This window comes from Chiloscyllium plagiosum, unplaced genomic scaffold (assembly GCF_037043375.1).
Source record: "Chiloscyllium plagiosum isolate Xiang-an unplaced genomic scaffold, Cpla_swu_hap1 HiC_scaffold_8, whole genome shotgun sequence".
Classification (NCBI taxonomy): Eukaryota; Metazoa; Chordata; class Chondrichthyes; order Orectolobiformes; family Hemiscylliidae; genus Chiloscyllium; species Chiloscyllium plagiosum.
In genome coordinates, this window is record NW_028270146.1 from 117846511 (window position 1) to 117867552 (window position 21042).

Sequence of the window (21042 nt, forward strand, 5' to 3'; positions counted from 1 at the left end):
GTTGCTAGAACTGGTCGAGAGGATTTAAACTCGTTTGACAGGGTTGTGGGACCCCAAACAGTCGTAAGGCGAGAAAGAAGTTTGAGGCTGGTACATACGTTCTAGACAGCAATATAAATAGAAACGGTAAGCAAGAACATAGCTGAACATGAGGGAAAATCGATTAATTAAACTGCATTTATTTCAATGCAAAGTGCCAGACAGATAAGGCAGGTGAACCCACAGCATTGATGGGAACATGGGACTGGTATACCATAGGTAATACAGAAAATCAGCTAAGGACGGGCAGCTCAATGTTCTAGGGGACAGATGCTACAGGAAGGATAGAGCAGGAGGCAAAACAGGAGGAGAGGTGGTGGTTTTGATTGGGGGAAACATGACGGCAGTACCTAGAGAGAGTACTCATGTAGGATTGCACAGTTAAGCGATATTAGTGGAACTGAGAAACAAAAATATGTCATCAGTTTGCTACGATTGTACTACAGCGATAGGCAATGGGAGGTGAATGAGCAAATATATCAGGAGATCTCAGATATCAGTTAGAATAATAGGGTTGTAATGGTAGAGGTTTTTTAATCTTTCCAACTCTGGACTGGGATTGCCACTGTGTTACGCATTTGGATGGAAGGAATTTGTTAAGTGTGTTCCAGAAACTCCCTGTCATTATGTAAGTGGCCCAACTGGAGAAAGGGGCTAAACCTGACCTTCCCTTGGGAAAGAAGGTCGGGAACGGGACTGAGGTGTTAGTGGGGGAGCACTTTGGAAAATCATCACAATTGCATTAGTGTGAAAATAGCGATGGTAAAGGACAGACCTCGTCCACAATTTCAAGTTATACAATGGAGCAAGATAGTATTAGACATGAATTTTTAAAGTAGATTTGGGGAGGCTATTTGCAGGTAAATTGAGGTCTGGCAAGTAGGAATATCTTAAAAGCGAGGTAAAAGGAGCGTTCAGCACCAGCATGTTCCTGTTAGTGTGCAGCTCAATGCTGACAGGATTAGGCAACACTGGATGAGTTTCGAGATTGGGGTCAAGAAAAAAGTGGGCACATGTCAGATAAAACAGGCTGACTCAAGTGAATCCCTTCAGGAGCATCAGGGCTGTGGAAATAAACTGAGGATGGAAATCAGGAATGCAAAAAGGGGACATGAGATAGCTTTGGCAGAGAAAGTTAAAGAGAGTCCAAAGAGATTCTACAAGGGTATTAAGAGCAAAAGAAGAGCTAGGTATCCTAAATGATCAATGAAGCCAACGATGTGTGAAACGACAAGATCTGAAACTAATATTTCACTCTGGAGCTTACTGTGGATAAACACTGGGGTGCTCAGGGAACAAAACAGTGTTTGGCCTGACCACTATTGGAATACTGTGTACAATTCTGGTCTCAATGCCTTCGGAAGGATGTTGTGAACATGAAAGTGTTCAGAAGAAATGACCAAGGATGTTGCCAGGGTTGGAGGGTTTGCGCAACAGGGAAAAGCTGAATAGGCTGGGGCTATTTTCAACTGAACATGGGAGGCTGAGGAGTTACCTGATAAAGTGGTTTAAAATCACGATGGTCATCGATAGGGTGAATCGACAAGGTCATTTCCCCAGGCGAGGGAAACTTTTCAAAGGGACCTAAAGGACAACTGATTCCTGCAGACTGAATGGAATAAGCTGTCAGAGGAATTAGTGGAGGCTGATAGAAATACATTTAAAAGGCATGTGGATGGGTATATGAATAGGAAAGGTTTAGAGGGATATTGGCAACATTCTGGCAAATGCAGATGTTGGTCCGAAGGATCATGCAGAAGTTGGTCCGAAGGATCTGGTTCCGTGCTATACATCTCTATGACTCAATGTCTTGAAATGATTCCACCTTATAGAAAAGGAGGTGCTGGAGGGTTTAAAACAGGAAGGTAGATAAATCCCCAGGACCTGATCAACTGTATCTCAGGACATTGTGGGAAGTTGGTGAAGACATTGTCGGGCCCCGAGGAGAGATATTTGTACCATAGAGAGCGATGTGTGATAGGCTGATAGACTGGAGGGTGGCATTGCTGACAGTGAAGAAAGTTTCCTAAGATTACAAAGAGATCCTGACGAAATGCGTGAACGGCTGAAAAACCGTAGATGGAGTTCAGTCTGAATAAATGCGCAGGAATGCATTTGGTACAACAAACATGAGCAGGGCTTGTACAATTAATGGTAGGACCTTAGGTAGTGTTATCGAACAGAGGGACCTCGGGGTTCAGGTACATAATTCTTTGAAGTTTGCAACATGGAGAGACAGAGCTGAAAATGTGTTGCTGGAAAAGCGCAGCAGGTCATACAGCATCCAAGGAGTCAACCAACCCAACCACCCCGTAGCCCAACACTTTAACTTCCCCTCCCACTCCACCATCGCCAGACCATGGCAACACAACGGTTGGAGGAAGAGCACCTCATCTTCTGCCTGGGAACCCGCCAACCACAAGGGATGAACTCAGATTTCTCCAATTTCCTCATTTCCCCTCCCCCACCTTGTCTCAGTCAAATCCCTCGAACTCAGCACCACCTTCCTAACCTGTAATCTTCTTCCTGACCTCTCCGCCCCACCCCACTCCGGCCGATCACCCTCACCTTGACCTCCCTCCACCTATCGCATTTCCAACGCCCTTCCCCCAAGTCCCTCCTCCCTACCTTTTATCTTAGCCTGCTAGACACACTTTCCTCTTTCCTGAAGAAGGGCTTATGCCCGAAACGTCGATTCTCCTGTTCCCTGGATGCTGCCTGACCTGCTGCGCTTTTCTAGCAACACATTTTCAGCTCTGTTCTCCAGCATCTGCAGCCCTCACTTCCTCCTCGAACATGGAGAGACAGAATGGCTAAAAAAAGGTGCTTGCCGCACTTGCTTTCAATGCTCAGTCCTTTGGATATAGGAATTCGGAAATCACATTGAGATTACACAGGCCATTGGTGAGTCCTCTTCTGGAATACTGTGTCCAGTTCTGTTCGCCCAGTTGCAGAAAAGATATTATTAAGTTGGAGAGTGTTCAGATGAGATTTACTGGGATGTGGCTGGTTATGGTAGTTTTCAGTTATAAAGAAAGGCTGGTTAGGTTGGTATTTATTCATTGAAACCTGAATGTTGACAGATGACGTCATAGAAGTTTATAAAATAATGAGGGGGATAGATAGAGTTAATGGGAGTTGTCTTTTCCCATGGACAGGGGAGTTTCAAGACTAGGAGCTACATTTTTAATTTTAAGAGGAGAGACATTTAAAAAAAAAAGACATGAGAGGCACATTGTTACACAGAGGGTGGGTTGTGTGTGGAATGAACTTCCCAAGGAAGGCGTGAACATGGGTACAATTACAATGTTTAAAATACATTAGGATTAGGACAGGAATAGGAAAGGTTTGAAGGGATATGATCCAGGAACAGGCAGTTTGGACGAGATCAGTTTTAGAGTAAGGTTAACGTTAACCGAACGGTGCGATATGACTCTCTGACTATGAATATAATGTTGTGTCATTAATTAAGAAAGGCTGCAAGAGAAAGCCAGGAACCTACAGACTGATGAGCCAGACAGCAGGGTGGGTCAGATGTTGGAGTAATTCTGAGAGGTAGGACTTACATGTATTTGGAAAGACAAGGACTGATTACAGATGCTTTGTGCATGGGAAAACATGTCTCACAAACTTGACTTGAGTTTGTTCAAGATGTGACCAAGAAGATAGACAAAGGCAGAGCAACAGATGTTGTTTCTGGCTTCAGCAAACCGTTGGTCAGGGTGTAGCATGATATATTGGTTAGAAAGGGTAGATCACAAGAAATCAGGGAGAGCTAGCCAACTGGATACAAATTGGGATGACGGGGGAGAAAGAGTGGGAGAAGGTTGTTGTTCAGACTGGAGACCACTGACCAGCAGTGTGCTGTAAGGATTGGTGTTGGGAACACTGTTGTGCACCATTTAACTAAACGATCTGAGTGAAAATATAGGAGTCACTGTTAGTATGTTTGTCGATACCAAGATTAGTGGAAGAGTGGGCAGGCAATATAGTTATTGAAAGGGATGGTAATCAACTGGGCCAGTGGACCAAGGAATGAAAGGTGGAGATTAATTCAGGTGTTGGATTTTGTTAACCCAAACAGGGAGGACAAATACAGTTAATGGTAGGGCCCTGGGCAGTGTTGTCGAATAAAGAGAGACTAAGGGGTACAGTTACATTGTTCCTTGGAATTGGCATTGAATGGGGACAGGGTGGGGAAAGCAGCATTTGGCACACTTGCCGTCATTGGTCAGAGCATTGAGTACATGAGTTGGAGATATGTGTAACATTGTCGTCAATATTTCTCCTGGGCAGAGGAGGTCACGGGGTGACCTTATAAATGTTTATGAAACCATGCATGGCCTAAATAAGGTGAATTACCAAGGGTAGGTGGGTCCAAAGCGAGAGGCATTAACGTGAGGTGAGAGAGCAAGGATTTAAAGAGGGAGCTGAGGGGCAACATTTTCCACAGAGGATGGTACATAGACAGAATGGAAATGGTAAAAACAAGTACAATTTCAACATGGAAAAGACACTTGGGCTGGTACATGGAGAGGAGATGATTTGAAGGAATATGGGCCAATCACAGGCAAATGTGACTCATTCCATTTCAGAAACCTCGACCGAAGAGTCATGAAGCACAGAAACAGACCCTATGTCACCAGTTGTTGGAGGAGGAGACTATCTAGACAAGGCATGTTGTAGAGACTGAAGCAAGTTACGGCGATATGGATGGTTGTCTGAACTGGAGGCTTCAAATATGTGAAATAATTAGTGAGAGGGGAGGAGATGACAGAGGTAGGAATTCTTATAGAAGTTAAAATGATTGAAGGCACTGGTCCACAAGACATGCCATCGATACAGTGTTGGAGAGGGAATAGAAAGATCCCAGGCAGTATTACCACCTTCTCGTGGGAGGCCTGCTTTCCCCTCTTATCCTGATGCTCACCAAGACACCACATGCCTGGATTGAAAACTGGGAACTCCTGATACTGTCTCAGTACAACAAAACGTAAAGTAAACGTGGTGAATGAGCCTGGTGTGTGTCTGTACTGTGCTCCCCCTCCAGCACTATATCTATGTCATGTCTTGCTAGCTTATGTTTGGATCCCTCTCATTGCTCTCTGCTCTGTGCACTGGAGTGATCTTACCTGGCGGCAGGATTTATTGAAGGCTGCCGACCTCCCTGACCTTTGTCTCCGTGGCTGACCAACAATCTTTCCAACCAGCAGTTGGCAAGTCTATTGAGTCAGCAACTCCCTACGTACCTGTAGAAGAAATAGGCAGAATGGGAAATTAGACTGATGCTATGAGGGTTACACATGGAGAATGGCACTGAGCCCCACAGAGATCTGGAAAATCCCACTCTCCATTCCTGGCCTGCGCTGCCTCATCTCTCTGGAGTGGAGAATTCTGTTGACTCAGGATCTGGAGTGACTGCAAGAGTGAGAGATGCTGACAGAGGCAGCAATTAGACCCACAGAGTGAGGGATACCACATGGAGAGATACTGAGTGATATCACCAGAGTGCTGGATCAAACAATTGTGCAGGAAGAAAGGGTTTTATTTCATGTTAGACTGGGATGCGCAACCTGTGAGCAGGCGAAGTGATGGCCTTGTGGTATTATTGTGAGACAATTTATCCAGAAATCTGTGAGTGAGTATTAAACAATTGCTGATGTTAAGAAAAATCCATCGGGTGCATTCATGTCTTTAGTGAAGTAATCTAAGATAGGACTGAGATATCACAGGTATTACAGAACAACAGCTGAGGGAGGGATAAGACAGGCAGCTAAGTGTTCCAGGGGACAGATGCTGCAGGAAGGACAGAAGGGGAGCTGAGAGAGGAGGAGAGCCGCTGGTTCTGATTGGGTGAAACATCACAGAAGTACTGAGAGAGGATATTCCTGCGGGATCGCCCAGTGAAGCTACGTTCGTGAAATCAATCAATAAAAATGGATCTTCCCTTACCGAGTCCTGGAGGGTCTTTTTTGGGTATTGTTTTTACCTGTATCCAGGACTTGTGAGTTCTCTGCGCTCCTTTCTCCCAGGGAGGCTCTGAGCATCGCTCTCTGAAGCTGATCGCAGCCGCTGCTGGAGAAAGCAGCTCCATGTCTCTCTCTCTCTCTCGCTGTGTCCTGACCAATGTGACACTGTTAAAAATCACACAACACCAGGTCATAGTCCAGCAGGTTTAATTGGAAGCACACTAGCTTTCGGAGCGACGCTCCTTCATCAGGTGATTGTGGAGCGTCGCTCCAGTCCAACACCGGCATCTCCAAATATGACACTGTGCACACTCCACATAGAAACCAAACTGCGTGTGCGTCTGACGTCATCGGTGAGTTTATAGAGAATATTCATACATGCACAGAATCATGGGTGGAATGTTAGTCATTAACAATTGCTCTGTCGAGTTACGGGCATTGAGCTGTTTAGCATGCAAACAGACTGTTCGGTCAAACTCAACCATACTGACCAGGTATGTAAATTATCAATCGTTCTGGGAGTTTGAAAATAAGTTTCTTACTCGTGTTGTGCAAATCTGTTGTATATATGTACGTTATCAGATTTACATCTCAACTATTTCTTAAAATCTCACATTAATTTATGCTCCACTATGTAGTGAGAATGATCAATCCGACAAAATAGTTTGCTTTCAGACCAATCCTGAAGCGTTCACTCCCGAGAATGCTTTGGGCCCGCTCCTCACACATTCTGTTTGGAGGACCGGCTGCTGCTCGGTCCTCAAGTTCTGACCGTTCCTCTCAATTGCAGAGTTGATTCAGGCGTGACTCAGCAGGCTAAGGGACAAGGGAAGTTAGACTCGATGGAAATGTGTTGCTGGAGAAGCGCAGCAGGTCAGGCAGCATCTAGGGAACAGGAGAATCGACGTTTCGGGCATTAGCCCTTCTTTGTGATGTGGTGAAAATATCCCGAATCTTGGACCGAGAGGCCTGGGTTCAATTGACAGCTTGTGCAGGTGTGCGTAATAATAACTTTGAACAGGCTCATTAGGAAAAACAAGGGAAGTCAGGAACAGAGTTAAAACAATAGACAATGCATGCAATGTGGTGGAGCTCTCAATGCTCAGATGATTTTTGTCTTTACCAAGTGTTTCAGGGCCCCCGTGGGTCCCAGTACAGACAGATACCACGATTGTGGGGCAAATGTTGTGGTGGGATATAGAGGTGCTCTTCTGGAAGGAGCTGGCTTTTGGACGTGAAAATAGGTGAGAAGGAGGAGGGTTTTGTATGGAGTTAGCTGTTACCCTCCTGTTGCAGCATCTTATTATTGCCCTGACGCGACCTCGTATATGTTTGGTAGAGATCAATGATATTTCGTAAGCACACAATACAAGATCCGTCACTCTGTTTAAGACAGCAGAAATCTCTTGTAGGACTTTAGTCATAGAACAATACAGCGCAGAAGAGGCCCTTTGCTCCATGATGTTGCGCTGACCTTTGAACTGTTCTCAGCTGGTCCCGCTGCAATATCCCAAAATCACCCATGTGCTTATGTAAGGATTGATTAAATCTTCCTGATGTGGCTGAGTTGACTACATTAGCAGGTAGTGCATTCCACACCCGAACCACTCTCTGAGTAAAGAACCTGCCTCTGACATCTGTTTTAAATCTATCACCCCCTCAATTTGTGGTTATGCCCCCTCGTACAAGCTGACGTCATCATCCTAGAAAAAAGACTTCCAACGTCTACCCTATCTAAGCCTCCGATCATCCTGTATGTTTCTACCACATCCCCTCTTAGCCTTCTTCTTGCCAATGAGAAGAGGTTCAACTCTCTCAGCCTTTCCGTATAAGACCTTTCCTCCAGACCAGGCAACATCCTGGTAAATCTCCTCTGCACCTTTCCCAATGCTTCCATATCCTTCCCGAAATATGGGCACCTGAACTACACACAATATTCCAAGTATAACCTCATCAGCATTTTGTATATTTGCAGCATGATATTGCGGCTCCGGAACTCAATCCCTCTACGAATGAAACCTAACACACCGTATGCCTTCTTAACAGCACTATCCACCTGGGTGGCAACTTTCGGGGATCTATGTACATGGACTCCAAGATCCCTCTGCACATCCACACTAACAAGAATCTTTCCATTGGCCAAATACTCAGCCTTCCTGTTATTCTTCCCAAAGTACATCAGCTCACATTTAGCTGCATTGAACTCCATTTGCCGCATCTCACCCAATTCTGCAGTTTATCCAAGTCCCCCTGCAACCTGTAACATTCTTCCACACTGTCCACTACTCACCGAATTTAGTGTCTTTGGCAAATTTACTAATCCATCCACCTATGCCTGCATCTAAGTCATTTATAAAAATGACAAACAGTAGTGATCCTAAAACAGATCCTCGTGGCACATCACTAGACTCCAGTTGAATATTTTCCGTCAACCACCACTCGCTGCCTTCTCTCAGAAAGCCAGTTTCTAATCCAAACTGCTAAATCACCCTCAATTCCATGTCACTGCATTTTCTCCAACAGCCTACCATGTGGAACCTTATCAAAGGCTTTACTGAAATCCATGTACACCACGTCAACTGCCCTATCCTCATCTACATGCTTGGTCATTTTCTCAAAAAACTCAATGACCTGCCCTTGACGAAACCATGTTGACTATCTGAAATCAAATTGTTGTTTGTTAGATGATTATGAATCTTACCTCTTACCTCTTATAATCCTTTCCAAAGCCTTTCTCACAACACTTAATGGTAAGGTCCTAGGGAGTGTTGCTGAACATAGAGACCTTGGAGTGAAGGTTCATAGCTCCTTGAAAGTGGAGTCGCAGATAGATAGAATAGTGAAGGAGGCGTTCGATATTCTTTCCTTTATTGGTCAGAGTATTGAGTACAAGAGTTGGGAGGTCATTTTGTGGCTGTACAGGACATTGGTTAGGCCACTGTTGGAATATTGCATGCAATTCTGGTCTCCTTCCTATCGGAAAGATGTTGTGAAACTTGAAATGGTTCAGAAAAGATTTACAAGGATGTTGCCAGGGTTGGCGGATCTGAGCGACAGGGAGAGGCTGAACAGGCTGGGGCTGCTTTCTCTGGACCGTCGGATGCTGAGGGGTGAACTTATAGAGGTTTACAAAATTATGACCTGCATGGATAGGATAAATAAACAAAGTCTTTTCCCTGGGGTCAGGGAGTCCAGAACTAGAGGATATATGTTTAGAGTGAGATAGGAAAGATATAAAAGAGACCTAAGGGGCAACTTTTTCACGCAGAGTGTGGTACGTTTATGGAATGAGCTGCCAGAGGATGTGGTGGAGGCTGGTCCAATTGCAACGTTTAAGAAGCATTTGGATGGGTATATGAATAGGAAGGATTTGGAGGGATATAGGCTGGGCGCTGGCAGGTGGGACTAGATTGGGTTGGGATATCTGGTTGGCATGGACAGGTTGGACCGAAGGGTCTGTTCCCATGCTGTACATCTCTCTATGACTCTATGTGTAGCGTGTAGTCCCAACACTGACCCCTGTGGAGCTCCCCCATCACCAGTTCCCATCGTGAAAAATACCTCTTTCTTCACCCTCTCTGCCTTGTGCCAATCAGACAAATCGTCTATCCATGCTCAGCATGTTGTTCTGAAACGGAAATTTCATTTCACACCTACTGCTGGATTTATTTTTCTGTCTGGCTGTAAATAGCAGAGTTTCACCATTACCTTCCCATCTGTAATTCCCTGGAGAAGGTGGTGGTGAGCTGCGTTCCTGACCCATTGCAGTCCTTTGGGTGCAGGGACAGACACAGTGCTGGGAGGATGGAGCGTGGCTTGGAGGGCACCTTGGAAATGCTGATGTTCCCGTGCACCTGGAGCTAATGTACTTCCAGGTTATAGTGCTTCCGGGTTTGTGAAGTGCTGTTGAAAGAGCCTTCATGATTGACCTCAATGCTACTTGTAGATCTTTTATTCCTTCATTCATTTATGAACATGAGCTTTGTTGGCTGAGCCAGCATTTATTGTTGATTTGGAGTTGTCCCTGAGAAGGTGGTGGTGAGCTGCCTTCCTGAGCCACTGTTGGAACTGTTGTTATCTGTGTCCCCTCCGGCAGGCGCTACAACACTCCTCATGTCTGTAACTGCATACAGACAAAGCAGCTCTTCCTTTTATATCTGCCATCCTCCCCGATTTATAACTCTTATAGTTCCTCACGATATCTCACCTCCTCCATTCCCATCTGTGCTACAGATCTCTAAAATTTCTTTATTCTTGTTTAAACTTCTGACCACCTAAAATCTCTCCCTTTTTAAATTTGTAACCCCTTCAGTTTCTGTAACTCTCCATCTAACTGTACTCAATGACAGCACAGGTTCCCTTCCTTAAATCTCTATAATTACAATGGTTGCATGTGCTAAATTGGCACCTTTCATCCTCCTTATCCATCTCAGGACTTCCATCCCCTACAATCCCACTATTTGGAATGCTCCCATTCTCTGCACCTCCCCATGTCCTGGGGCTCCTTGAACACCACCAGTGCTCCAAAGGTTTATATTCCCTCCAGTTATTGCAAGTCGTCCAACTCTGCAACATCCAACAGTCTCGAGTGCCCTACAACACTTGCTGGCTCTCAATTTGCATTTTTTGAAGTCTACACATCTCTATAAACAGCTCAGAAAAAGCCCTTTAGACTCTACAAAGCTCCATCATGAACAAGCCACCATCTCTCTATTTCCTTTGCTGCCTTCAGTGTGTGCAACTCTCGCTGTATCTTCAAGTAAACTTCGTTATTTGCTGCAGGTCTGCCGAGCTCCCCAGATAACCTGTTCCATCCCATACAGCTCGCTCAATCACTGTAACATCCTCTGGCCCCTCTAATCCTCCTTTTCTCCACTGTCTTCCAGGCACAACAGCAATCCTGTAAGAGAGCAGTGCGGAATGGGATGTTATAAATGTCAGCTGAGGCTTGAGGTCTACCATTACCTCGGAGTCACAAGGTGAGAGAACCTGAGAGAGAGCAGCACACAGCAGGAGAATATTAATCAGTAGCGAGGAAGAGGGGGAACTGGGACTTGGAGTTGGAGAAACAGCAGAGCAGGAGGCTCGAAATCAGCACCGAGTCACAAAGGGAGTAACCATGTGAGGGAACAACTTGGAGCAGGAGCTTGAGGCTCACCCACACCTAGGAGGTGACTGCAGCAAAGTGGGAGGATATAAATCAGCTCTGAGGATCGAAGCCTAGTCGTGCCTGGGAGTCACAGAATAAGGGACTTAACCATATTGCTTTGTCCTGGATGTTGACTTCATTCTAAGTCATTAAGTAAGTAACTCTAGACATGTTGCATTTTACGACATGACATGACATGTTTGACAGATGGAAAATGTGTTCTGTTACATTGGAAAGTCATAGCCCCTGCTGGTGTCCGAGATGAACACTGGGTCTTGGAGATCAGACAGTGACTAGAGACTCTGTGATGCTGAGAGTGAGGAGGATAGCGCACACACACAGAACAAATCACCCTGCAGACATGACAGCCGAGAATAAGGAAGAGAATGGGGAATTAGGCAATCGAAGAGAAACAGTCAGGGAATCCAGGAATAGCCTGATGTCTCCCTTCCAATTCAGTTTCCAAGTTTGGAAGGTGATGAAGGTGCTGGCTGCTCAGGGGAGGACAGTCAGAGCCATGTCTGTGGTACCACAAGCAGCCTGACTTTACACGAGGGGAGGGAGAAGGAACGAGGAGCAATAGTCACAGGGGAGTCAGGATGTTGAAGAAGGTGTCAGTGTTTCTGTAATTCCCGAATAGTGGGGTTAAGAATGTCAATGTGTCTGCAGGACATTCATCTGGGTGTCAGTGAGCAGTCAAAGGTCATGTCCATGTTGGTAGGAATGACCTGGGTAGGAAGGGTGAAGTGGTCTGGGAATCAGAATTTAGGGAGCTAGATGGATGGTTAGCAAGCAAGACCTCAGATGTGGCAATCCATGGAATAGTCCCAGTGCCGTGTACAAGTGAGAATAGAACTCGGAGTTTTTGGTAGGTGAGTGTGTGACTGGAACGATGGTGCAGCATGAAGGTCTTCAGATTCCTGGGACACTGGGACTGGTTCTGGGGAAGGCAGCAACTGTACAAGCTGGATGGGCTAACGTGAAAGAGCTGGGACTGAATTTCCTATGGGGTGTGTGGGAGGGATTTAAAATAACTTGGCGTGTGTATGAGATTCAAAAAGGAATAGTAGAGGAGACTACCAGGATTCTCAATATAATGGGAGATACAGTTGGTACTAATTTACAACAACAAGCGTTAGTAAAGGAGTCCAAGAGAAAGAGGACCCGTCCAAGGACAGAATGAAATTGGCTGGAGCGACAGAACACAAAGTATACAATTACACTGTGAGGTACATTGTGCCGGCCAGCAACCAAAGAAATGATGGAGAGAATAAATATGCAGGTGCATTTGAGAGCGATGGCAATACTATAGATTAGTTATATTGAGAAACTTAATTTATCCAGATATTGACTGCGTTATTTTTGGTTCAGAGTCACAAGGGGCGAGTATTCCTGGATTATATGGAGGAATGCTCACTGCAGGAGTATGTGTCCAGCCCAAGAGATGATGTACTGTTGGACCTGATCCTTGGGAAAAGGTGGGGCAAGTTGATCCATTGTCAGTAGAGGAAGATTTTGGGTCAGAGTGTTCATTTTATTGTAAAGTTCAGGATGATGGTAGAGAATGATATGCAATTATTGAGAGTGAGAAACACTAGTTGAATGAGGACAGCCTTCAATGGGGCAAGAATGAAGCTGGGAAGGTTTGACTGGAACACCAGTTTGGTCAGAAAAAGATAAAGTGAACCATGGGTTCCCTGCAATGAGGAGATGGCTTGGGTCCAGTCGAGGAATGGTCCCTCAAATAGGAACGGAAGCATAAACAATCCCAATGTTCCCTCGGTGACAGTGAAGAATAATAGATTTCGCGTCAGATGGAGAATCGAGTTGGGAACCAGGAGGAATGCTATAGGTTCAGAGGGGAGATGATAGAGCAGAGTGGAACTATGGGAAAACTGAGAGTCACCATACAGCTGTCTCAGAATCTTCCTATGGACCCCTCATAATGAGTGTGTTAAAAGATGGAGTAAGGCTGCATTGAAATTAGAAAGAGGATTTCTACCTGGAAAAAGATCTCCGCAAGTAGTTAAGATGTTCTTAGATGCGTTGTAGCTGCATGTTTGACTGAAACATTCAGGAGGCGATTGGATGATTTTGGATACAAAACAAATGTGAGGATGTGAGTGAAGGAGGAGATCATTACTCAGCAAAGAGTTCAGTTGAATAGCTGGTTTAACCATGATTGGCCATATGACACCCTTCTGTGCCATGAGTTTTCTGTGCTATTTAGTGTAATGTCTTGAGAGTACTCTAAATCCATAAATAGCCCGTCTTTGTAACCTCGTCGATCCTATGTGATACATTCTAATCTCTGCAACCTCCATCAGCCAATATCGCCCTCCTTATCTCTGTAATTCATACAGGCCATATAAACCTTCTTTCCCTGGAATCTCCACCAGCCCCGATAAACTTTTCTCTCTATAAAATATTTCTCAAGTCTTTACAACTCTCCCCTTCTCTGCAACTACTCTGATCCATAGAAACCAAATCTTTGCAATCTCTTCGAATCCATACAACAATCAGCGTTACTAATCTCGTTCTGCCCTGACAGACAACTCTGCCCGCCTCTTTTCTTTGCTCCAGTCTCTGCAATTTTCACTGTTGTGTAACCTAATCCAATGCCTAACGAGCCGTGTAACATCCTCTAGTCCCGATAGTGCTCCTGATTCTGTAACCATCTTCTGATCCGACACAGCTCACGGTCCCTGAAATCTCCAGATTCTAAACCTGTCCCGATGAGAAATGTTCATTTAGCACCTCTCCGATCTCCACAATCAACCTCCCACTTCTGTCTTTGTTTTACCTCATTCCTACCCTAATCATCCTTTTATTCCTCACATACCTATCGAAAGCTTAAGGGTTCTACTTTATTCTATTTGCTAAAGAGTGCTCGTGTCCTCTCTTAGTTCATCTTAACTCTCTCTTTAAATCCTTCCTCGCTGATCTGTAACTCTCCATCACCTCATCTGAACCATCTTGCCTCATCAACATATAAGCCTCCATCTTCTTCATAAGAAGCGATGCAATTTCTGTTGTAAACCACGCTTCCCTTACCTTATGATTTCCACCTTGCCTGACAGGGTCACACCTGTCAATGACATGCAATATCTGTTCCTTAAACCAGCTCCACATTTCCATTGTCTGCATCCCCTGCATTTTTCTATCCCATTCTATGCATCCTAATTCCTGCCTAATTGCATTATAATTGCCACTGCCCCATCGATAATTCTTGATCTATGGCATGTACTTATCCCTTTCCATCGCGAAACTAAACGTAACTGAATTGTGGCCACTCACTCCAAAGTGCTCACCTACAAGTAAATCAAACATCTGACCTGGTTCACTACCAAACACCAGATCCAATGTGGCCTCCCCTCTTGTCGGCCCTTCGACATCCTGTGTCAGAAAACCCTCCTGTACACATTGGACAAAAACTGATCCATCCGACGTACTAGAGTTATAGCATTTCCAGTCAATATTGGGAAAGTTAAAGTCCCCCATAATGACTACCCTGTTCCTTTCACTCCTCCCCAGAATAATTTTGCTAATCCTCTCTTCCACCTCCATGGAATTCTGCGGACGCCTATAAAAACTCCAAGCAGTGTGATTTCTCCTCTCCTGTTTCTAACCTCAAGCCACACTACTTCATTAGACGAGTCCTCATCAAAAGTACTCTCAGCCACCGTTATACTATCCTTGACTAACATGACTTGCATGGACCCATTGCAGTGCTTCAAACTCCATGAGGCAGCCATACTATCTATGACAGACAGACTCAGTCTGGAACCTCCTCTGTCCTTAAGACCTTATACACTGCCTGCACTCCTCTGTTTCCCCTTTGCATGTTCACTTTCCAACCCACCGCACCTGCATCACTCCACAATTGGAGCTGTCAAGGGCAGAAGTCTGTTAAATAGCCTCCCGAACCTTCTCTATCCTCCTTTAAGATTTTTTTAAAATCATTCTCCTTAATCAACGTTTTGACCATCCATGAAGCACCTGAGGAGATTTGCCATTGTGAAAGATTCCATACAATGCAAGTAGTTGTTGCTATTGCTATACATTAGGAGAAACAGGAATGATGCATTCAAAATTCGAACAAGAAAGTCACTGATAGGTGCAGTGTGTAGGCCAAATAATAACATCACAATGGGATGGGCAATAAACAAAGAAATAACTAATGCCTGTAAAAATGGTATGGTTATTATCATGGGTGATTTTAATCTACATGTAGTTTGGCCAAACCATCTCAGTCAGGGTAGCTTTGAGGAGTTCATTAAGTGTATCTGTGATATCTTACTTGAACAGTATGAAATGAATCTACAAGGGATGAAGCTATCCAAGATCTGGCCCTGTACAATGAGACAGGAATAATTAGTGATCTCAGAGTTAGGGATCCTCTCGGAAGAAGTGATCACTGTATGGTTGAATTTTATACATATGGAGAGTGTGAAGATAAAATCTAATACCTGGGTCCTGTGCTTGGACATGGGGGACTACAATAGAATGAGGGAGAACCTGGATAACGTAGACTGGAAACAAAGATTTTATGGTGGGACAATTAATGAGCAGTAAAAGATTTCCAAAGACACTTTACAAAGTCCTCAGCAAAGGTATATTTTAGTGAAAAGGAAGGACTGTAAGAAAAGACATTCTCTGTGATGGGGATCTAAGGAAAGTGATCAAATTGAAAGGCATACAAAATGGCCAAAACCAGCATGAAACTAGACCTGGGAAAACTTTAAAGATCAACAGAAAGCCACAGAAAAGCTACAAAGAAATGCAAGATAGAACATGAGAAAAATAAACTAGCACAGACTATAAGGACAGAGAGCAAACGTTTATATAAGCATACATAATGAGAAAAGAGTGGCTAAAGTAAATGTTGGTCCTTTGGAAAAAGAGAAGGAGAATTTCATTATGGGATATCACAGTGGAGGATACCCTTAGGCATCTGTTGATGAAATTGCGCGGGTATCCGTTTTTGGCGAATACATTGTATCGGTGTTGTTCTTCCTCTTTTTGCAGTTCTGGTGTACTGCAGTGTAATGTGGCTCTTTTGAATAGTGTCTTGATGCAACTTCTTTTGTGTGTGTTGGGGTGGTTGCTTTCGTAGTTCAGGACTTGGTTGGTCTGTGTGAGTGGCTTTCCTGTATACCTTTGTGGTGAATTCAAACTACAACGGAACGAGGACATGCCACAACCCAAAGGACTAGCCACACTACCATACATCAAGAGCATTTCCGAACTGACAGCCAGACTACTGCGACCACTAGGACTCATAACAGCGCACAAACCAACAGCCACTCTCAGACAACTCACCAGAACGAAGGACCCGATACCCAGCATGAGCACAACCAATGTAGTGTACAAAATCCCATGCAAGGACCGCATGAAACACTACATAGAACAAACAGGAAGACAGCTAACGATCCGCATCCATGAACACCAACTAGCCACGAAACGACATGACCAGCTATGCTTAGTAGCTACACACGCAGATGACAAGCAACATGAATTCGACTGGGACAACACTACTATTATAGGACGAGCCAAACAGAGAACAGCCAGGGAATTCCTAGAAGCATGGCCCTCATTCACAGATTCAATCAATAAGCACATCGATTTGAACCCAATATACCGACCACTGCAACGGACAGCTGGAAGTGACAACCGGAAGCGGCAGATTCAAACCACTACAAATGTCAGAGGAAACATCATAGAAGCGCTTCACAGGAGGCTCCCAAGCACTGAGGATGTCACCGAGACAGGGGACGAAATGTCTGCAACACAAATTCCCAGCTCGGCGAACAGAATCACAACAACGAAGACTGTGAAACTTTGCAGAGTAACATAGATACATTGAGTGGGCAATGGTCAGTCACGTGGAATATAATGTTCATAAATGTAATGTCATACTGTTTGGTTGGAGTAACATTTAAAAAGAGATTATTACTTGAATTTTAAAAAGTTGTATTAGTTGCTATGCAGAGGCACCTGAGTATCCTTCTGCATGAACGTTGGTCACCAGATATAACAATCAATTCAGAAGGCAAATACAATTTTGTCCTTCGTTGCTGAAGGGATTGTGCTTAAAAGCAGAGGTTATGTTCCAGCTGTATTGGGTTCTGGTGAGGCCACACCTGGAGTACTCCGTGTAGTTTTTATCTCCTTAGTTGAGAAAAGATGTACTGGCACTAGAGGGAGTGTAGAGGAGGTGAAATAGGTTGATTCCAGAGTTGAGGGGGTTGGCTTAACAGAGGCTGAGTAGATTGGGATTATATTCATTGGAATTCAGAAGAATGGAAACATATAAAATAATCAATGAAATGGATAAAATAGAAGTAGAGAGGATGTTTCCACTGGCAGGTGAATCTAGGACAAGAGGGCATCAACTCAAGATTAGAGGCAGCAAATTTAGGAGTGAATTGAGAAGGAACTTCTTAACCTCAATGGAATCCATTGCCCAGGGAAGTAGTTGATGCTAGTTCAGTAAATGTTTTTAAAGCTAAGGTAGCTTTTTTTTAAAAAAAGAAATAATTAATTAAGGAATACGGTGAGAACATGGGTAAATGGTTCTGCGTCCACGAAATGATCAGCCATGATCTTATTGAATGGCAGAGCAAGCTCAAAGGGCAGGATGGCCTTCTCCTGTTCCTCGTTCTTAGGTTATGCATTCCTCCCTCACTCGTGACTTGGAGGTGCTGGTGTTGGATTAGGATGGACAAAACTGAAATTCACAGAACACCAAGTTACAGTCCAACAGGTTTATTTGGAAGCTCTAGCGTTGCTGCTGCTTTATCAGGTGGCTGTGTGTTTTTAACTTTGTCCCTCACTCTTGTAACTTATGAATAGTAACAAAAGCCACGAAGCAGTGCGCATGCTCCAGCCAACAAAGGTCCCCGGATGATTGATGTCACGGGCGGAGCTGGAGGACCTGGCGGGGCAATTGGCCCTCCGACCAATCAGTGAGCGAGGGGCGGGACTTGGTAATACCACGTGATCATCCTCGCGAACAGCGCGAATGTGCGGACGGAGAGTTGTCGGGTGAGGAAAGGAATAAACAACAGGAAGCGGGAGGGAAATTGTGTCGGTATGAGCTGAGAGATTTTGCAAACATTTGGTGTACATTGGAAAATACAAATTTGAAACTTAGTCTCGTTTTTTGCAGTAAACGGAAAAATGCCTCATTTAGCGATTGACTTGAGTCAGCGCCGCCATCTTTATTCGGGGCAGCAATTCACTGGACACGTGCGGCCGCCAGCTTTGTAGGGGGCAAAGTTCAGAGGGCTGTCTGTGCAGCCTTTTCTGGCAGAGAGTCATAGAGCAGGATTTACACAGAGCACATTCAAACACAGAGAAATTGATTTTTTTTCTCTGGATTTGTTTCGTCATTCATTTAAATGATTTGGATATGAATAGAGGCGGTACAGTTAGTAAGTTTGTAGGTGACACCAAAATTGTTGGTATTGTGGTCAGTGATAAAGATTGTCTCAGAATACAATGGGATATTGATCAGATGGGCCAATGGGCTGCGGAGTGGCAGATAGGGTTTAATTTAGATAAATGTGAGGTGCTGCATTTTAGAAAAGCAAATCAGAGCAAGACTCACACACTGAATTGTAAGGTCTTGGGGAGTCTTGCTGACCAATGATATCTTGGAATGCAGGTTCACAGTTCCTTGAAAGTAGAGTTACAAGTGGATAGGGTAGTGAAGAAGGCATTTCGTATGCTTTGCTTTATTGGTCAGAGCGTTGAGTAAAGGAGCTGGACAGGACATTGGTTAAGCTTTTGCCCGAAACGTCGATTTTGCCTGTCCTCGGATGCTGCCTGAATTGCTGTGCTCTTCCAGCACCACTAATCCAGAATCTGGTTTCCAGCATCTGCAGTCATTGTTTTTACCTCTAGGACATTGATTAAGCCACTTTTGGAATATTGTGTGCAATTCTGGTCTCCCTCCTATCAGAAGGAGGTACTGAAACTTGAAAGGTTTGCAAATTGATTTTTAAGGATGTTGCCAGGGTTGGAGGATTTGAGTTGCAGGGAGAGGCATAATAGGCTGGGGCCATTTTCCCCGCAGTGTCATAGGCTGAGGTGTGATGCTGAAGAGGTTTATATAATCGTGAGGAGCATGGATCGCGTATAGACAAGTTGTTTATCCTGGGGTGGTGGAGCCCAGAACTAGAGGAGAGAGGTTTTGGGTGTGAGGGGAAAATTCAACAGGAGCCTAAAGGGCAACAAAAATTGTAATATCTTGTTGGCATAGAATATCTTGTTGGCATAGACTGGTTGGATTGAAGAGTCTGTTTCGGTGCTAGATATCTCTGACTGTGGGATCATAAAAGTGAACACTGCTCTGATTCGCCTGTGAGCTCCTTGATGTCCACTTGTTCATTATCTAGCTTCCTCAGTCTCTGAGTGTATTTTTGCTCTGTTTAGTATTTTATGATTACGTTCACAGACCATTCTGTAAATGAATTGTCCACTACAGCCCAGCTCCTGGCCATATTACAGAGGAGGTAGTACTGGATGTCTTAAGCAAGGTGGATAAATCCCTGGGACCTGTTAAGGTGTATCCCAGACATTTGTGGAAAGCTAAGAAGATGATGGCAGTTACCCTCCGAGATATTTATATTGTCATTGTTTGTGACAGGTGAGGTGCTGGAAGACATGTGCTATTATTTTAAAAGTTGGTAAGCAGAGGCCAGGGAACAAGAGAACAGTGAGCCTGAAGTCAGTGGCAGGCAAGTTGTTGGAAGGGAATCTGAGGGACAGGATTTACATGTATTTGGAAAGATGAGGAATGATTAGGGATAGTCAACATGGCTTTGTGTGTGGGAAATTCTCTCTCTCTAACTTGATTGAGTTTTTTTGAAGGTGGACTGTGGACGTTGTCTATATTGACACTGAACGATGTTCCAAAAAGCAGACTGGTTAGCAAGGTTAGATAACATGCAATGTTGGGAGAACTTGCCATTTGGATACAAAACTGGCTTGAAGGTAGGAGGCAGAGGGTGGTGAAAGAGGGTTGCTTTGTGGACTGGAGGCCTATGAGCAGCAGTGTGCTGCAAGAATGGATATTGGGTCCTTAAATAATTGACTTGGATGTGAATATATGAGATATGGTCAGTAGGTTTACAGAAGACACCAAAATTGGAGGTGTCGTGGACAATGAAGAAGGTTAGTTCAGAATGCAACAGGATCTTGATCAAATGGGCCATTGGGGCAAGGAATGGCAGACTGGGTTCAATTTAGACAAATGTAAGCTGTTAGATTTTGGAAAGGCAAGTCAGGACAGAACTTATACACTTAATGGTAAAGTCCTTGGGAATGTTGCTGAACATAGAGGCCATGGAGTGCAGGTTCATTGTTCCTTGAAAGTACAGTAGAAGGTAGGCAGACTAGTGAAGGTGGTGTTTGGTATGCTTATATTTATTGGTCAATGCATTGAGTACAGAAGCTGGGATGTCAAATTGTGGCTGGACCGGACATTGATTAAGCCATTTCAGGAATTCTGTTTTAAGTTCGAAATTCCCTGTTCTGGAAAGGATGTTGTGAATCTTGAAAGAGTTCAGATAAGATTTGCAAAGACTTTGCTAGAGTTGGACGATGTGGGCTACAGGGTGAGGCTGAATAGGCTAGGTGTAATTTCCCTGGAGAGTCAAAGACTGAGAGGTGACCCTCAAAGATCAGCAAGGCAGCCATTGTGTGGAGCTGCAGGCGATGGGCGAGATACGGAGACAAGTATTTTGCATCATGTTTACTATGAGGAAACACATAGGAGGTATAGGATGTGGGGAAATAAATGGTGACATCTTGAAAAATGTCCATATTACAGTGGAGGAGGTGCTAAATGAGTGGCTAAGGAGCTGGTGCAGGGGAAAA

The 21042-nt window shown here is 44.4% G+C and overlaps 1 long non-coding RNA gene across 1 annotated transcript in view; it reads left to right on the forward strand.

The window, feature by feature from the left end:
• The first annotated feature begins 18174 nt into the window (after window positions 1–18174).
• Window positions 18175–21042, forward strand: part of LOC122547854 (uncharacterized) — a 30454-nt gene continuing 27586 nt past the window's right edge. The window contains exon 1 of the long non-coding RNA XR_015757803.1: window positions 18175–18204. This is a non-coding gene — a long non-coding RNA (uncharacterized LOC122547854). The remainder of the gene's footprint in view (window positions 18205–21042) is intronic.